This window comes from Lagopus leucura, unplaced genomic scaffold (genome assembly GCF_019238085.1).
Source record: "Lagopus leucura isolate 7727_CA_CO unplaced genomic scaffold, USGS_WTPT01 Super-Scaffold_73, whole genome shotgun sequence".
Taxonomy (NCBI): Eukaryota; Metazoa; Chordata; class Aves; order Galliformes; family Phasianidae; genus Lagopus; species Lagopus leucura.
The window spans coordinates 38212502-38228369 of NW_024962252.1; the positions used below are offsets into that span (position 1 = coordinate 38212502).

General features: G+C 46.8%; 1 protein-coding gene across 3 annotated transcripts in view; it reads right to left on the minus strand.

Annotated features, from left to right (window-relative positions):
• FYN (FYN proto-oncogene, Src family tyrosine kinase) overlaps positions 1–15423 on the minus strand; it is a 130934-nt gene extending 115511 nt beyond the window's left edge. For all 3 annotated transcript variants that reach the window (XM_042878845.1, XM_042878835.1, XM_042878796.1), the window contains exon 1: positions 15323–15423. The gene's annotated coding sequence lies outside the window, so the exon portion shown is untranslated. The remainder of the gene's footprint in view (positions 1–15322) is intronic.
• Positions 15424–15868: the final 445 nt, after the last annotated feature.

Sequence of the window (15868 nt, forward strand, 5' to 3'; positions counted from 1 at the left end):
AAAAACAAAACAAAACAAAACAAAACAAAAAAACCAACAAAAAAACAAACAAGGAACTCAGCAGGTGAAGGTTTCTCTGCCCTATCTCACCACAGCTTGTTTTCTCTTGCTTCCCCTCCTGTCCTCACTGGCACAACATCACACTGCTCCTCAGGAATCCAGCACAAGAGTCACCTCTTCCTCCACGAGATCCCAGCAGACAAACTAACACTGCTCGCCCACAACCTGCAGGGAAGGCTTTTTCATGTCATGGCCTAGGTGCAAGGGCTAGAGAAATCAGCCAAGTTAATAAAGAAGGAAAAGAATGGGGAGTGTTAGCAGCCTTGAAGGAAAGAAAAAGCTGTCACAAGGATACAGGCTTTGCACAAAGTAGCAGGGTGTGCTACTAGCATAAGCAACATTGACAGGAAGAACAGATAAGCTTTCAGGGGCTGTGCTCTTTTGACCTTCCCATTTCTCCATGTTCCCTGAACAGAGATGCTCTATACAAACAAAGCAAAAAAACTGGATGCTAGAAAAAGCTTTCCAAATATTGACATGCAGAAGAGAGCAGGAGTACACAGTGGAGATGCCCATTCCTCGAGCTCTCCGAGACAGGGTAAGCTATGAGGGGTCAACAATGATCTGCATTCAGCATGAAGGCAGCAGCGACTTAAGATCCATTAAGATCCTTTCCCCATCCTAAGTTTCCAACATGCAATCCTCAGTAAAGCAAGATGCAGGAAAGCTTGCTTTGTACCCACCCGCCCTAATTTCAACATGCTTGTGTGCTTTGTGGCTTAAGATGCAGCCTGAGTCAATGCTGACTTAAATACACATGTGTTATGGCAGTACTGGGTACAGACACCGAGAAGAGACAAGTGAGATGCTTGGTGGAGATTATGGGCAGGCACCCCTCCCTCTTGAGCTCCCATTGCTGCACGCTGCCCATGCTCATGCTCTGACAACAGACAGAAACCTCTGCACGTGTTTGTAAGTAAGCTGGCAATAAAGACAATTATTAGCCTCTCTGCCATACTGGTACTTAGGAAAAATGATTTCTCTTACAGAAGCAGTAGGTTATTGGTACTTTTAGGAGTGGCTCTTCACTCACTTTTGCTGTGAGCACAGCATGTCTCTCTTAAAAAGCAGTAGAGCAATTGCAGAGACAGGTGCTTGACTTTGCAGTAGCTGTGAAATGATCTGTTCTGGACAAGTACTAGCAGCCCACACAAACATGTAACACAGAAGAGATTATAAAAACAAATGACTGAATGCAGATTTCCTTCTTCTAGACTACTAGGTGTTCAGGTGAAAACAACCAGGAAGAAAATAACAGGTTTTGCCAGATGGGAGCTGTGAGCAGCCACTGCTTAGAGTGCTATCATCCCCCTAACCGCGAGGGCAGGTTATCCCTGTCCACATCAGAGGTACCTGCAGTTGTCAGGGTGCCCACATGAGCCTCAGAGCTCAAAGAACTGAACTGCAGGAGGATGGACAACCCATTACCATTTTCATCAAGAGCAGGGCTAGCACTCTGCTCTGAGCTGGCTTCCAGATCATGAGCAGCCTGTGAGGGGCAGACACATTCTTTCCTCTCCATCACAGCCTGCTGTGTGCAACACCAGAGTAAAACCAGCACGAAGTGTGGTGCAACTACAAAGGTTCAACTCAGAGCTCTGCAGGGAAGAGTGCTACTGCCTCCACCTTCACTGTACCTCTAGCAGATACCACACTGAGCCACGATGATGTTATTTGTTCTGCCCTACTCCATGAGAACTACTCAATGAAACTACCACTATAAAAGATAAAAGCAAATCAGAGTTGGTAACAAAACTGACAAATCATCCCACGTTTAACAAGAGTCTCTAAAAACTACCAAGTTTCCCACCCAAACACAATTGCAGCAATAGTTTCCTTCCTTTGCCCCTACTCCTCCTTCCTTCCTCCTTCTTGGAAGCTGCATTTATTCTATTATAAAAGCAGCATGCTCACAGGGCTGGATGAGAGGCACCTTTGCTGCTGCTGAAAATGCAGAACAAACAGGAAAGATCAGAAGCCTGATGCCTTCAGAGGAAAGGGCTGACCATGGTCAAAACTGCCAGATTAAGAGACAGAGAGAGAAACCTCAGCCTGAAAACAGAAAGGAAATGTTTTGCCTTTCCTCTGTGTCCCGTCCCAGCTCCCTCCTATGCTAAGCAGCACCCACAGTCATCACTGAAATCAGGCAGGCAAGCCCTGCAGGGGTCCAGGAAGACTTCCAGGAAGGAATGAAAGACAAATGAAATCTGACTTTTAAGGATGTTAAAAAATCCCTCTTCCTAGAAAGAAGAGATAGAAAATTAGTTTGACATATTCTGCATATTAACCACATGAATTTAAACTTACTAAGACATTATTTCCGGTTACACACAAGTCGACCAATTTTCTGACAGACTTCAATAGGAACATTACTCAGACACAGATGCCTTCAATTCCCATCACTAAAATGCTGCAGCCGGCTGGTAGAACAAGCTGCTGAGGGTGCTGGGTATGCCTACAAGGCAAAATGGTTATAGGCTTTTGAAACCCTTCACCGAGCATCACCAACTGAAGCAGCTTCTGGTTTTGTCTGCTTGTATTTAAAAGTATATATAACCCTTCACCTATTCTATAAAAGACTGACAGAGATGTCTGGTGACAAAATTCTGCCTTTACAAATTGTGTTTCTTCAGAAATAGGGGTCACTGCATTTAAAAAACAAGTTTGAGCCAATTAAGTTTTGCTTCCTACAGTTGCATCCCTTCCCTGCCCCCGGCCCTCACCACCTGGCCCTCTGGGATCCCTCAGCCTTCTTTCTCATCTACTCTTTCCTTCCACATCTCCTGACATCCCAACAAAGACAGAAAATTGCCATGGCCAATCAAGCAAAACCTTTCTTTACCAAGAGAGTGGTGAGGTGCTGGAACAGATGCCCAAAGAGGTTATGGATGCTCTGTCCCTGGAGGTGCTCAGGACCTGGTTGGATGGGGCTCTGAGCAGCCTTGTCTAATGTTAAATGTGGAGGTTGATGGCCCTCCATGAGGCAGGGGAGTTGGAGATTCGTGATCCTTGAGGTCCTTCCAACCCAAGCCATTCCATGTACTGATTTGCTATGGCAGCACTTGATAGCCTGATATTCAAATGCTCCAAACCCAACAGCCCCTTGAGGAAGAGACCTCCTCTGCTTACCTGCCTCTCCTAAAGCAACCACTTGTGAAAACAGCCTGCTGCTGCCCAAAAAACCTGCTCCAAGGGGTTGAATGGCAATTCTGCAATGTAAGGTCAACTGTAATGCGTGGTTTCACTTTACAGCAGGAGTGATGGGAGACCGCAGGTTAGAGTTCTTCATCAAATGTAAGGCAACAAAAAAGCTTCAGGTGATGTGATAATTGGTTCCCAGGTGCTAAAAAGTAATTCTTAACAAGACTGACACTGGGAAATCACTACAAGAAAGACTCAGAGGAAGCAAAGGGCCAACTCAAACAGCAGTCAAGATGCACTTAGAAACAAAAACTATGAGGCCTCATTTCAAGTAGAAAGCCACAACAAGCTTGTCAGAGAATAACGTCCTGAGATGATGGAAAAAAAATAAATATTCTGACTCATATCTATAGCATAGAAGGAACATTTCTGACATTTTTGTTCATACGCATTGCATGCAGTCAGCAAGTTACTTGACCAGCCCAAGGTTGGCTGTTCTGGAAGAGGTGCACAACTTGAGAAAGGTGTGGCACTGGGAAGGAGGGAGTCTGGAGAATTTGTCTGCTAGGGCAATGCTGACATCACTGTAACAATTGCAAAACAGTTTTAAATTACTTATTCCTTCTGAACAGTGCATCGGGATGGCCTCAAGTGCCTCATATGAGTAACACACCAGCTCTTGCCACTCCTTTTATAGAGACCTTTGCTTTGATTTATTTATTTATTTTATCTTATTTCTCTTTTAAGAGATTAAAAAAATGTATACAAAGAAGCCAGTGTATTGCTTGGAAACATCTGCCAACATTAACAAAAGAAAAAGACTGGGAATATCTTTAGGATCAGCCTCTTTTACACCAGTCGGCATACCAGCAGTTTCCCAACAGCATATATTAGCTGCGGATCAACTCTAACAACTCATCTTGCAGACAGCGCAGTGAAAATGCATATATCAGGCATATATGAACAATACCTGAGTCACACTGGGTGAACCTAGCTCCAACATGATTTGAATATCTCAGACTTAATTGCAAGGTGTTAACACAAGTACAAACATATTTACTCCACAGGAAAGGATCCTCGATTGCAGCTCCCCCCACCCATCAGCTGCCCCTGAGCCATGTTCCCTGCAGCATTCCCAGCTACAGCCTTGGGAAGTTCCCAGCTCCGGCCTGTCCTCCCTCTTCTCCAAAGCCACTGAAATATTCAATAGGGTTGGTAGCACCAGGTTCCAGGCCTACCATTACCCAAATGAGCGTTTGGGGACAAGATGTAGGAGACTGAAGGTGCTGGAGTCATCTAGAGGAGGTGTTAACCTCCCATGCTTGGTGCTGTGTCTCTATCTCTGAGAGTTTCTACCAAAAGAATATAATTTATACTCATCAAAGAGGGACATCTTGTGACTTCTCCAGTTTGCTAACAATATCCTAAATTATTTTGCATAACCCATTTAAACAAATATTAGCTACAAGCTGATATACGTCCCCCTCATCTTCCCACTGAAACTATTTTACTCAAGCTGCCACTGAACACCAGAAAGCCCTTGAGCTTTTCATGTGAATTAAGTCAAAATTGGAACAAAAATCTGAAATTCCTTAAACTCTCAGCATCTCCCCCACGGGAGCTTTACATATGGCACAAAGCTGCCCTAATTTCTAACTGAAAGCGAGCAAATAAACACAAATGGCTTTTCATTTCTGGAAGGAGCAGACACCTTCCAGAGAGAGCCAGCCCCACCTGAGCAGCCACTGAGGTCACAAAGCCATCCTTCAGTACTGCCCATGCATTCTGGGGAGCATCCATGTTTCTGAGGAGCCAGTTATTAAAGCCAGCAGGCAAAACTTTGCATTTCACCACATCAGAAGGACTGGTTTGGTAGCGAGCCTCACTTTGATGTATGGCTATCTCATGCTGTTACTCTGCTGCACAAGGATGTCCAGTTATCCTGAACGAGCAATTGCAAGTAGAGTCCATTTCTGTACCAAAAAGGGTTTCTTAGTCACCTCTGAGTTCTATTCAGTGTAACCTCAGTGACAACTGCACAGGCTGAAAACATACAACTAATTCTCTGAGGCGGGGCAAAAAAATAATCTGCCTTTTTATTTCTTAATTGCTGTGAGTATAAGCAGTTTTGTGGCATTAAGATCAGAGCATTCTGAGCAACTATTAGCTTAAGGATAAACAGCATATTGGTGTGGGAGACCAGGTGATCTGAGGAAAGGAAGGTGAGTGATGGGGAAGACTGAGGTAAACAGGCACAGGAACAGATTGCTATAAGCAAGTAAAGAGCAAAAAGACCTTCAAAAAAGAATCACAGAACAGTTTGGGTAGGAAGGGGCCTCAGAGCCCAACCAGCCCCAATTCCCTGCTGTGGCAGAACTGCCACCCCCCAAGCTCAGCTGCCCAGGGCCCCCTCCAACCTGACTTTGAGCGCCTCCAGGGATGGGGCACCACAGCTTCTCCAAGCAGCCTGTGCCAATGCCTCACTGCTAGTAAGGAATTCCACCTAAAATCTCTAATGTAAATTTCCCCTCTGTTAGTTTACCACCATTCTCCCTTGTCCTATCACTACACACCCCTTTGTAAAAAGCCTTTTCAGTAGACCTCTTTAGGTACTGGAAGGCCACTGTAAGGGCTTCCCAGAGCTTTCTACTCTCCAGGCTGAACAAGCCCAGCTCCCTCCGCCTGTCTTCATAGGACAGGTGCTCCAACCCTCTGATCACCTTTGTGGCCCTCCTCTGGACTTGCTCCAACAAGTTCATGTCCTATGTGAGGGGCTCAACTGCCACAGTCAGTGCTATGGAGCTAGCAAGAGTACCCAAAGGAAAATCACAGCAATGGCAACAGCAAGAATAGAAATGGAGACCTTGACAGAAGTTCCACAATGGAGAAAAATATTAAAGAAAAACAAAAATAAGTCTGACAATTTCCCTCTCTTGTCCACCTTCCCAGCTCACACTTCACACTACTGCTGATTCCTTTTGCACTTGCTGGGTTTTTATGACTTCTTTTCCAGTTGCCCCAGGATGCTGGGCAGCTCCACAAGGCACAGCAAGCATCCAGCCCACCCTCTCTCTCACTACTCAGCCCCAGCTGGGAGCAGCAGTCAGTGTCCCTCCACTCCTCTATCAGCAGGCCATAAATTGAAGTCACCACAGCTTTTAGGAAAGTTCACGCCTTCATCTGCTGTTGTACACTGTGGTATGAGGAAAACTGCGCTAAGTGATGTGAGCCACACACACACCTTGAAGAAAGAGCAACTGTAGAACAAATCCCACACACGAGTTTGCTAGTGGTCATGAGTTTCACTGGTATTCCAACTGCTCTACGTTTTCTTTTTATTTTTCCTCTGAGAAAATGCACATGTAAGTGCATTAAGATGAAACCTTCAAAAAGTACAGAGCCTAGTTAGTGACAGGTTCTTCAGTCACCAGTAACAGCGCAACAAGCAATGCTCAGGTCCCAAGAGCCCAGTGGGAAAAAAGCTGTTCTGGGTGTACCACAATCTTAAGCAGGAGTGATGGGGCCCCAGCTCTCATGAGGCTTGTTCAGGTGGCACATCTGCTCATCTAGGGCTCATATTTGTTATGAACATTAAAGTAGGTAGCTTGGCTAATAAGTAAGGTGCTGCCAGGAAAAAAAAAAACAACCCACAAATGCACACAGTTTGCACGTACTGTTTCCAGTGCATTTTCCTTGCTGCTTTACTAAAACAAGCGCTGTGATACCATCTCATTGCTTCAGGTTATACTGTTGCATGCAGCGTGAAAGTCTGGTGCAAAACCTCACTACAGGGAAATGGAAAACATTACAGTCCTGAGTATGTAAACACTGGTTGGATTATCTGCTTCATTTCACTTTAGCAAAGCCCTGTCTTGGTTCCAGCTTCCTCTGAGGTGAAAAGAAGCCTACAAGCACTAGTGATATGGCTCCCCTGCAAGGGAGATGTGACAGCAGCTGAAAATTTGGCTCAGAATAAGCCATGTAGTTCACCAGCAGGTGGAAGCAGTAGTTATTCCCCTGTATACAGCAGTTGTGAGATCTCATCTGGAGGGCCCGATCTGTTTCCAGTATGCTGGGAAGAGAAAGGTTGACATACTGCAGCAAGTCCAGCAGATAGCCACCAGGATCCTGCATCATTTGATGTACAAGAAGAAGAGACGGAGAGAATTATGTGCAGTTTGAAAAAAGAAGGCTGTGGAGTGGGAAGCACCTCCCTGCAGACAGCTGGTGGGTGGAACAGGAGAAGTGGCTGGAAAAGTGCAGCAGAATCAAATGGCAGTAAGGGGTGCTGATGCTGGATAGTAAGGAAAGTGACATTCATCATGAGGGATCACATACTTGAACACGTTGGCCACAGGTTGTGCGATCCCCATCCTCGGAAGCACCCAAAACCCAACCGTGTGAGACCCCTGCTTCTACATAAATTCCAGCTTTGAGGTTAGCCCTGTTCTGTGAAAGGCGATGATTTCCAGAAATCCCCTCAAACCTCAGTTCTTTTGTGATTAAATTTCTAAAGGAAGAGTAGCTCTTCTCAGATAAGCTAGAAGGACCATTAAAAAGTAGTTTTAAAAGAGAAGTCTGTTAGCTCTAGAGAGAGCTCAGATACAGAGTAGAAATTGTTACAGTATGATTGCAAGAAGAAAAAAATAGCAAAAAATGTAATTCCAGGTCTTTGTACGTTCAGAGTATAAGAGTACAAAGCTACATACTTGTCATGATGTACACAGGTTAGCAAAGTTCCCACACCAACAATCATGAAGCAAATCTCCATGGTGTGGTTTGACTAACACGTTCAAGATATTTTCTCAGAAGTTATAACTCAGTGGCAACATGCTGCCAATTAAGGAAAAAAGTATTATTGCAGCTTAGGGACACTACCTTATTAGCAAATACAGGTATTATTTCACTTGTAGAGTTGTTTTTACCTGAATTCTCTCAAGATCTGTGATATTTCTCTTTTGTTAACACTTCCTTCCAACAGACAGTTCAGTGCAATATTTCTCTTATGGAAGAAGGTGTTAACATCTAAGATATCTGCAGAAATATATCAACACTTTAAATCTGAGACAGCAAGCATTCTAAATCAGGTCAGCCCTCATTCATAAGATGAGGATCCACACATCACTCTGCCACTCTGATGGCACTATGATTGGAATGGCTAGTCCACACATTCTTACAAGAAAAACCAAACCCACAAAATAACAAAAAACAAAAAAAACCACCCACACCCAATCAACACAAAATACAACAAAACCCAAAAAAGAAATCTTCCCTGAAAACAACCACTGCTTACAATTGCAGCACCGTGTCATTTCAAAGCTTGTGGGTAGCTGTTATAGATGGAGCTCCCTAGGAATAGAACCACTCTTCATCAGTGAGGCAGATAACATATAAAAATGAACAGAGTTAGAAGTAATTTTTTAAAAAGCTAGCTTGGATAGTCTTTCATACTGGGAAAGTTCACATTTATCCACTAATACACTATTCCAGGTCACGTCTCTACTTTTCCGATGTTCAAAAAAGTTAAGTGCAGCCTCTCTAGCCCAAGAGCGTGCTGTGCAGACACACTGCCCGTATTTACCAATAAATCTCTGCCCTGGATATGGAGCAGGCATGTCAGAATGATTCTCCTCCTGGACTGCTGGGGATACCCCAACTTCATCCAATGACAAATTCTGTTCATCACTGCACGGTGCTGTGGAGGTGCATCCAACCTGACCCAAGGACATACAAAGAAAGCGATGCTTTTCTGATCCACCCTCCACATTCAGCTCCAGATAATTCTCAGCACCGTCCTGTTGTGCCACATCGACTCCATCAGGACAACCACTGGTTTTAGCAAGGCACACACTTACATGGCAAATCATAAGAGTTGACCACAGAAACAAGATTTTGCCAGCTTGTTTAACATTGATAATCATACAGCCAGCTTCATACAGCAGAATTAATTATTTTGCATGGGAGAGAAAAACAAACAAAACAAAAGAGCCCAAACCAACAGACAAACAGTAACAAAATCCCAACCAGCCTAACCTTACAACAGTCCAAATTAACACTTGCTGAAAACACGCCAGAGCAAAGACAAGGTCACCTCACCCTTGAAGAAATCACTGAATCACACTGGAAGCCCACAACTGAAAAAAGCTTGGAGAAGAAAAAATGGTTTTTAACCTTTTACAGGAGCGGCAGCAAATTGCTCTGAATATCAAGCATCAGGCAGCGCAAGCCCATCAATGCTGTCGCTGTTCCGCCTACAATGACTGAGCAGGAGGAAGAGGTACACAGCCTTCCTTACGCACTCTGTCCCCAGCCGTATTTGTTCAATTTTGGCAACCCTGCTTGAACATTAGGACAACAAGTTCTGCAGTTTTTAAGCTTGTCAGTAACGCTGCCCTAAGCAAGAAAACGGTCAGTGCTCGTCTCCCACTAATACCACTCCCAATAAACACAATGTAATTTTTGACCTTGGGATGTGAAAGACATTTCCTTCACAATGTTGCATCATCAGGCAACATTTGGGTTCGTTGCATTTCCTACAAAAGAGAAACTTTCAGGGAGGCGGACAACAAGAAACCAAAGCCAAGGCTATGCATGTTTCTGAGAGTATACAGACTATGACACTGAGAGTTGAACTTCAATTTGCAGCTTCACTACACTGACCTTACGTGAATTACAGGCTGATGAGAAAAATCAAAACCCAGTTTCCCCTTGCCGGTCCCAGAGTATCAGGTCACGTGAACAGAAGGTCACCAATCATTCAAAGACACCTGGAGAATATAATGCTTGGACTAAAAGGAATGCATATTCAGCTGAAGCTCTATGTGAAAATTATGAATGGTACCAGAGGGTGGGCAACTGAAAGGATTGTTGGGTTTCCCACCCTAAGGAGTAGAAGCAGCAAAATGAATTTGAGAACAGGCTTTCTCTTACAGAAATCACTAATTCAAGAGCTGCCCAAAATGACAGTGAGCAGAATTTTTTTCATCTATTACGCACTTCACATCCAGACTCCAGGAAGAACTGTAGGAGTTTTCATTTACTTTCTAGGAAGGCAGAGAGGTGACAGAAGTGACATTTTTTGCTGGCCTGTGGAGAGAAGTCTTACCAAACTTGGGGGAGATCTAAAAACCACACAAGAAGTCATTACCTTCTCCATTAAAGAAAACCATACAAAAACACCATTAACCTCACCACCAAAAATAAATACAGATCATTTATATATAGTTTAAGACATAAAAGCCCAAGCTTCGACTCAGAAAATACAGGTTTTCATTCCAAGATGTACAGCAGCACTTTTCCTGGAAAAAATGCATCAGTGCTTTCTAGCAAGAGGCTTCCCTCTTCCCTGTAAAGAAAAACCCAGCCACAGTAACAAACAAACACTCCTCACTTCAAAGAGGATAGAGCTGCTTTCTTTTAGCCCTGCTTCCCTCCCTGGGGCAAAGCAGCTGGTTATAGGATTCACCTCCAAACAGGGCTATCATCTGGTCTACTCTGAGGCATAAGGTATGGAATGAAGTTCATAGAATCATAGAATGGCCTGGATTGAAAAGGACCACAATGAACATCTAGTTTCAACAACCTTGCCAAGTGCAGGGTCATCAACTAGACCAGGCTGTCCAGAGCCACATCCAGCCTAAATTAGTTATCCTAGGAGGAGGAAGAAAGAAAAAATACAGTACCTATATGAGGAAGTGATACAAACCCAGAAGTTTAAAAGTAGCAGACAAGCTTCTGATGTAATTTTTTTTTGCAGTTATGGCAGGCCTGAGAGTCGCAGGATGTTGGTTGATACAGAGATAGCTACGGCTTTCGCTGAGGCAAACATGAAAGTTTGCACAAGAGCAATGAGAGTTGCGTGAGTGCTGCTGCGGTCTGGGGGCTGCTCACCACTACCAGAAGCCAAGATAAGGGATGGCACGATGGTCCATAGTCACGCCTGGAAGACTTCCCTGCTGCCTCTTTTCTAAGCACTACAGCTGCGAGTCAAAGATCAAAGTCACACAAGGTGCTCTTCCACACACACAGGCTGTTCTGCAGGAAGAGGGGTTGCAAGGTCTCCACAAACACATTAAATGGGCTTTGAATGAATGTTGAAGCTTCAACAGTTGTTTTTTAAAAAGTCAACAGCCAAAATAATAGAAGGATACTGGGAACCACCAGACACAGTCATTACCATTCAGTCATGAGACTTCTCACAAAGCACAAAAGTTGTGTGGGGTTGTTTTTTTTTTTTTAAAGGGTATTAATATTATTTTTCACAGTCATACCCTTCTTAACCTCTCTGCTTAGTACCTACCAAAATAATGCCCAACAGGGTGAGCACTAGCTGGCAATAACACTTTCAATCCTATACTACACCAAAAAGCCACAGAAATAAAGTGATCAAAATACATATGCAGAGGGCAACCTCCTGTGCTCCCACCAAATTGCTGTCATATCAAGCTGCCTTCTGTAGCTCATTATGTGACACTGTGTTGAAATGTGGAGAACACCAACTCATTTGTGCTAATCCAGGCTACTGGCTTACTCAAGTAGGATTTATTACTCACAGATGCTCTACAAAATTACAGTGTAGAACAACGAGAAACCTCGACATGCACAAGACTTCCTGGAATTGGCAGAGGCTGAGCTAGAAACCCTGCGGTAACTTCTCACCACATCGCAGAAGAGCTATTCAGGTTGGAATGCCTTTGGCATCAAAAGGAAGATGTGTTTTGGGAAGCCCGATGAGTGTAAGATTCCCTTTTTGTCACCTCTTCTGCTGAAAAGCTTTCTACACTCAAACTATCTGATTGAATTCAGCCAGTACTGCAAGGCTAGCCTTCGGATGGCTTTTTCAGGTGAAAAATATTCACACAGATGCATGGTATATGAAAAGCAGAACTAGTGAGGAAAAGTCTGACGGTCATTTTCTGCAATGATATGTTCTATCAACCCGTAACTGTTAATCACTTTATACTTAATTGGAATCTTCAATAAAAAGCCAAACCGTCACAGGTTTATTTTACCTCAAGTATATCCCCATACTTGTTGTAAGCCTTTATTTCAGATCCACATTCTTGGAGTTGTAAGCCTTTATTTCAATTCCAAACAGTCGGAAGCAAGACACAGTGACACGGTTCTGGTTGACTGGAAGTCATTTTATTTCTTCGTTTCCTTCGGTGAAAGTAATGATATTGTTGGCTTTTGTCCCTACTCCAAGTGAAGGAAAGTTCTGAAGATTCTGTATAAGATGTCATTGTTTTCCCACAGCCAGTAGTAGGGAGAACAACGGGGCACTTCTCCTCAGCTGCAGATCACTGTGAGGCCAAGTTGGTCTCTGGCACCACAGCCTGGGGACATCTCCCACAGATGGACTCAGCTTTACCCCCCTCAGACCGAGGGCCTGCTTCCCTCCAGGAGCCAGGGACATTTCTCAGAGGCACTCAACTCACATTCTGTTTGTGGTGGCCTGGACGGCACCTCCTCAGCACAGAGGTGTGAGCACAACGCTCAGCACTGCAGAGCCAGCACCTACGTCCTTTACTTAGGGCTTGCAAACACCCTTGCAGCACAGCTCGTGATGCTCCATGCTGAAGCACATGAATCCTTTTGGGGATTTCACTCGAAGTGAATTGCTGACTTGCACTACACAGATCTGTAGGCCTTCTGTCACCAAAGGAGTCCCTAATTGCCAGATTTCAATGAGATGCTCGGGTGAATTAGATTTGTCTGGTTAAAGTCCTGTCTGGGGAGTAATGGGTTGAAATTACTTGTGAGGAGACTTGCGTGGGAGCTGCAGGGGTAGGAAGGGGGTAAAGAGTCATTCATTTTCTTCCTCTGAAACACAGCCACTTTGCCAACACACGCTGTCAAGGCAGACCTGCCCATAGAGTAAATTACAAAGCATTGGCCATGTCAGAAATGAACTCCATCATTATACATTCAAATATCATCCAGACCGACTCCAGCAGATCTGTACCATACAAGTTTGGATCAAATATTAATGTGCACCTGAGAGAGAGCATGTGAATAAGGGAAAATACAAGCATGCAGCACCTTCTCTCCCTCTACTATGGGAAGGCAGCAAAGTAAGTACTAGTGGCTAAGTAGCAGAAGGAAGCATCAAAGGGCAAACTACTCCAAGTATTCTTCAATGTAATCAAATACATAATATTGTAGATGCATCAGATCAAGCTGTTACATTGTCATGAAGGCAGGGGACAGTTTTCACCAGCCTCACTACAACTTTACCACACCAGAAATCCACCTCAGACTATCTTATGTCCAGGTGGGTATATTCAGTTAAGCAGCTATTCAGAATTGTACCCATGGATTTTTAGATAGTGCTATTCAGGCAAATCCTGTAGCACCTCAGAAGTAACATTGCTCCTCAACAATGCCTTACTTTACTCACACAGAACAGAAATTTGCAAATTGGACCAAACTTTTAAAGATACTTAAAACAAAAATAGTTAGCAAGTTTTCTGTGCCACCTTCATCATTTCTGCCTTACACTGAGGACCACATCCACACACCAAAATTGTTTATCACTCACTGGAGACAGGTATTTAGCCCTCATCAAAACAACTTTGAGAGAAGCCTGCCCAGGGCTTTGCACTGAACTGATATTTCATGCCACTATACCTTCTGCCAGCAGGTAGCTGGAACAATGTGCCTGAAGCACAAACCACAAAACACCAAAGCCAGCAGCTTACCATTAGACAGCCTCAGCTGGGAAATTCTTACTTTTGCCAAAGATGAGCCACTCAGATGAGGCGCCCAGCTATTAGAGGTGGAAAAGAAGCAGGCCTGCAGGCAAACCCTATAAGAATCATCCAAAAGTTTCAACAGAGGAAAGGAAGTGTGCCATCTACTACCAGCAGCATACAGATCTTGAAGGAATTATTATAACTTTCATCAGTTTCAGCTTTGTGAAGAAAAAAAAAGGATCACAAAGTCCTTCTCACTTCCTTGAGATTCTTAAGAAACCGCAAAAAAAGCCACAGACCTGCTGACATTCACTGCATGTTGCCAGTTACCTGAGCACAGACAGCAGCATGCTGACTGCTGTCACTGGGGGGCATGGGAACCTTCTTCCATTATAGGGACACAGACCAAACACTCAATCTGAAATGTGACCAACGAGTGGCTTCTCACCCCACAGTTTCCCCCTGGACCAAGCTATGGTTGAAGTTGCTATCACCAAAGATCAGGTACGTTTCCTTCTCTCCCTGCTCCGATATTTTTCCTTTGGCTCCCTTTGTTCACTCCAGAACTTTGCCTGACGCCTGTCACCCGGCGAGGGAGTGGCGGGCAGCACGCAGCCACCAGCGGGGCCCGGGTGAGGCCAGCGGGAGCCGCAGGATGAGCGCAGGGCTGGACACGAAGCCACGCACGGCTCCCGCTCACCGCTCCCCTGCGCCGGGTCTGGAGCCAGCAACGTCCTACGCCTGGCTGCTCGGGGAGATGAGACAGCGAGAACGTTTCCTCTACGACATATAAACAGGCAGATCCTCACCTTTTTTCTTTTTTTTTTTTTTCCCTTCCCTCTCTGAGTTGCGGTCACCGGCGGAAAGGATATCAGGGGAAAAAAACACCCGGCCGCGACGCGCGCGTAGGGAGGAGACGCGGGGAAGCGCTACAGGGCAGCGGCGGGGCTGCAGCGAGGCGGGATGCGGGAGCCACGCACGGAGGAGCACGGCACGGTCCCGCAGGCACCGGGATGCCTTCCGCGCGCCCGCTCCGCTCCCGCCACTCGCACCGCGGCCGCGCGACGGGCGGAGGACGACGGGGGCGGCTGCCGTCCTCCTCCGGCACCGCCTCACCGCCGCCCCCCGCGCCGGGCCCAGCAGCGGCAGGAGCACGGCGGATCTCCGCGCTCCCGGTGCCGGGGAGGGGGGGACAGCCGCCATCCCCCGCCCCCGGCGCTGCACAGCACTGAAAGAGCCCTTTGTGGCCGACCGAGCCCCAGCACAGGGTAAGGGGGGGAGGGAGGGGGAGGAGGACAGTCCCGGTAACCGGGGGGGGAGCCCCACAGCAACCCCACCGCTCGGCTGCACAAAGGAGGCGACCGCGCCGCGGCATCTCCCCCCCCGCATCCCCGCCTCCCCCGGGCGGTGGCTCGGCCCCGCGGTACCTGTGCGGCGCAGCGCGGGGCCGGCTCTCACATCTCCTCGTCTCTCTCGCCGGTGGCCCTCCGCTGCGCACCGCCGGCGGGCACAGCTCCAGCAGGGCGCGGGGCTGCCACGGGCGCTGCCTCCCGCTCTGCGCTGACTGAGCTGCGCTGCGCTCCCCGCGCGGCTGCTGACAGATGGCGCAACCGCAGCGCCGCCACCGCTCCGAGCCGCCGCCGCCGCCGCTGCCTCCCCCCGCCCTCCCGCCCGCCGCGCCCCACCGCGGGGGCGGCCCCAGATTGGCAGCGCCGTCGGCCTGTGGCGAAGCGCGGCCGGCAGCCGCCGCCGCTCTGATTGGATGGCGGCTGAGGGAGGCGGGGCGAGGGGGGCTGCGCCTTTGCTGCCGCTCGGTGGGGCGGGGAGGGCAGTGCCGCGCCGCCATCGCCCCCCGGTTCGGGGCTACGGTGGCCGCCTCGGGTGGGAGCCGGCGGAAAGACCGGGGGCGAGGCGCGAGATGGCGCGGAGGGAAAGCGGCCCGTGCTGAGGGGGGGGTGTCCGGAGCCTGTGAG